General features: G+C 37.5%; 1 long non-coding RNA gene across 1 annotated transcript; it reads left to right on the forward strand.

The window, feature by feature from the left end:
- The first annotated feature begins 607 nt into the window (after positions 1-607).
- On the forward strand, positions 608-3,386 carry LOC136294335 (uncharacterized). The gene is made up of 3 exons (XR_010722375.1): positions 608-635; positions 1,260-1,334; positions 3,288-3,386. It is a non-coding gene; the product is annotated as an uncharacterized lncRNA (long non-coding RNA).
- The last annotated feature ends 270 nt before the right edge of the window (positions 3,387-3,656 follow it).

The following is a 3,656-nucleotide window of genomic DNA, read 5'->3' on the forward strand; positions in this document are numbered from 1 at the left end:
TTATTTCATTAAGCAGTTTGTCATTAATTACCCCTGGCACGTTCCTCCCGGGTACAGGAGCTGCGGAAGGCGGGCGGAAGGCAATAAATTCGGAATCTGGGATTAAAGAATGCAAATGATAGCCTGAGTAATGATTTTTTTCGGAGTGTTGGAATGTACACAAGGCCAGTACACTGCCTGGCGCTGAGAAGCACCGTGTTAGCAATTTACATTCGTTTGCATCTCACCACAAACTCTCTGTTAACAAGCAAGGTCAAAAGAGTTCCCTGGGGAATGAATCCAGGACAAGAATGCTTCTCCCCATGTTGATGGCAGACCATGAATGTCTCATTCTACATCACCACTGAATGTAAAGTGAGTTTAAAACACAGGCAGGGTAGTTAAGACATCATTCTCAAGCCCTGTAAATTACAAATACTGTGTAGCATGTCGAGATCAGTGTTTACGTTTAAGATGCCCACAAATATGTAAGGAAAAGGTGTCAGGAATTACACAGCACTAAAAAATTACTTTCACCTGAAGGAGCAGATGGTTGTGAAAATCCTGTCAGATGGAAATCATTATTCAAATATATACATACAACTTCTGGTTATTGCCTGTTTTGGGCCTGGTCTATCAGAATTTTCCAAGTACAGGTGAGAGTGACAGCTTTTATGTTTCCTAAATCCTGTTTTTAGCTTTAACAGTGGCACAAACTCTGGATTATTTTGCACTCAGTGTGCTCCACCCTGGTCTTATATTTTCCACAAATCTGTTAGTTTTTTTCCAGGACAGAAAACAACTAGATAGAGAAACCCAGGTTCTTCCTGACAATTTTGGGACATGAAGTTATTGAGCAGTATCAAGGTCACTACCAGAAACTTTATACCAAAAGGAAGAGTAAGGTCTTCCAATTCATCTTAGGGCGGATATTTCTGAGGCTGAAGATTTTTTTTTTTTTTTTCTGAATTATTTGAAAGTTCCCAGCGCTCATATTTTTAAGAACATTTTGGGGTGTCTGTGCAGGGACTGGATTATCCTGGGGGTCCCTTCCAATTCAGGATATTTTGTGACTCCATGATTCAGTATTCCACCAGTCAATAGAATCCTTTCACATCTCACAACAGAATATACGTAGCATCTTGTAGCAAGTGACTATAAAGTGGCATTTTAATCTCCACTGAACTTGATGAAAACAGTGGCAATGACCTAAGAATCTTGTTAAGTTTGGCGTGAATTTTCCTGCTTGGGATGTCATTCTGTGCTTGACTCCAAAATAGGAGAGGACCATGAGTGAGAAGTACCTGACCTGAGAACTGCCACCAATCTTCTGTTTTTAAGCTCCCTCCAGACTGGTAAGTGACTGACTGCTTTACTTTATCATGTCTTATTAATATGATTTATTAATCTGGTAATTCAGGTCAAGCTGGCACTGCATATAGCCGAAAGGAATAAAACAAAAAGAACATCATGATAAAATGTTATTATCATGGCATCACTGCAAATCTGAATGACAGCACAAATGAAACCCAGACTGATGAACTGTAGATATCCCACGGTGACATGGCTACTGCATCTTTAGGCCACAGACTCTCAGCTCTGTAAAGAGTGCTCTCAGTTTTAGAAACATTGAGCTCTGCTGAGTGGCTAGAGTGCCTTGGCAGCACAGCCTGGGATAAAAACACAGCAGCTGTGAAAACACCAGGTCATGGAACCAAGCAAAGACAGAGAAAAAGATTTCTAAATTTCATGGAATCATGACATCATTATTGGGAATGAATGGCTTGGAAATGAACTTGAGGGCACCATCTCATTCCAGCACCCTGCCATGGGCAGGAACACCTTCCACTAGACCAAGTTTGCTCAATCCCTTTCAATTTTTTTCCTTCCTCCTCAGCCAGACCGTGTTGAAAATAGGAAAAAATCTTTAGGGCATAGGAATTATGCTATTTCTCTCCTGATTTTTTTCATGGACATAGAGGTCACATAGAGGTACATTTTTCCTTCTATGCAAAACACCAGAGGCTTCAATCCCCAAATTCCCATGATCTGCACAGATAACATGGTTTCCCGGAAATTCTGGAGAGTCTGTGCACATCACTAAACCTGATCCAGAGGCAGCTAAAGAGGCATCCAGAGATTTTTCTGCTGCTTAGTTGGAACGGGGAATGTGAAACACAAATTCCAAGTACTAGAAGGCAGCCACAGTCTTGGCTGATGGTTTGGGACTCCAGGGAGAGCAAACCCCAAAGCTTTGGAGCTGCCTTGTATTGGAGCATCCCAGACCAATGATTCTCGTACAAAAATTGGTCTTTATCATGAACATTTCCAGTACTGCAGAGACAGAAGGGTTCACAGAACTAATAAAAAGTCCCGTTTCCCTGTTGTTTAGACACAAGGATCAAGTTTTATTTCTGAGATACCATCTTCAAGTATTTACTTCAGCAAGTCCTCTTTGGAATTCTTAAGGTGAGAGAGGATTCTGTATTTAAAACAAGAAAAAAAATTAATGTGAATTAAAATGAAGGTCAAGAAAAGAGAGATGACTTCCACAGTGTGATTCTCCTCCATTCAAGTTATTCAATCCTTTATTTATTGTATTTAAGCCCTGTCCATGTACAAAATGAAATTGTGAACATCTCTTCCCTCATTCCTTGAGATTTGCAAGAAATTATTGCTGGTAATGGGCTAAAATTGCTCCATGCCATAGCAGTGCTTGACAAGTTCACATTAGTTTGTCATCTAAGGTAGGCTTAATAGAAGAAAAATATGGATTAAAGTTTTTAAAAAATAAAATCTATATTTCTTTCCTCTAACATAACAAAAATCTGCTAATTAGACAATGGGATCTTTAACAGTGACATAGAGAGTTATTAAATTCTGATATGACTATTACAGTGATAAAGGTTTTATTGACCATAAATAGTAATTTTCTTAAAAAAAAAGAAATTCCAAGAAAAAAAGAAAGAAAGCACAGAAGTATTTTTCTGTCTGTAGAGGACCAAATGAACCCAAAGAGAGGTAGGCAATTGATACCAGAATTTTTATTATAGGTTAATTACATTTATGAATAGCATAGTGTATCTCAAAGGTTGCACAGTGATGTGAAAAAAACAGGAGAAAAACATTATTCTTCATTTATTATAAAGAAACAGATTTTGTATTTTATATACTTTATACTTGCATTTTTTCTGTGTTTAATATGAATTATTAAATGTATATATATCATTGTTAATTAGTTAATTTTTTTCCTTATATTTTTCAAGATTTGTCATACATTTTCATTTTGTTTTAATGTTCTACTGTAGGAATACAAAACTCAAAATTAAAAACTGTTGCCCTGACAAATGCCAGTAAAACATTGGATCCTCGGCCAGAGACTGGAGAGGTATAGTTAATATCCTGATCAGATTTTAGGTTAGTTCTTATAAAATCTATGCATTTTAGGTAAATATAATTAAGTCACTTAAAATAAACCTGTACATTTTAATAGAAGCTCTAATGGTAAAATTAGTAGGCTCCCAATAGTGACTTGAAAACTTAGGAAAAAAGAAGTAATATTAGTGATATTAGAATGAACAGGCTGCCCAGGCACTGGGGGAGTCACTAGCCCTGAAAATGATCAGAAAACTTGTGGATGTGGCACTTGAGGACATGGATTAGTGGGAATGTGGTGG

The sequence above is a fragment of the Chamaea fasciata genome, unplaced genomic scaffold (assembly GCF_029207755.1).
Source record: "Chamaea fasciata isolate MVZ Bird 193981 ecotype frontalis unplaced genomic scaffold, bChaFas1.0.hap1 SCAF_10, whole genome shotgun sequence".
Lineage (NCBI taxonomy): Eukaryota > Metazoa > Chordata > Aves > Passeriformes > Sylviidae > Chamaea > Chamaea fasciata.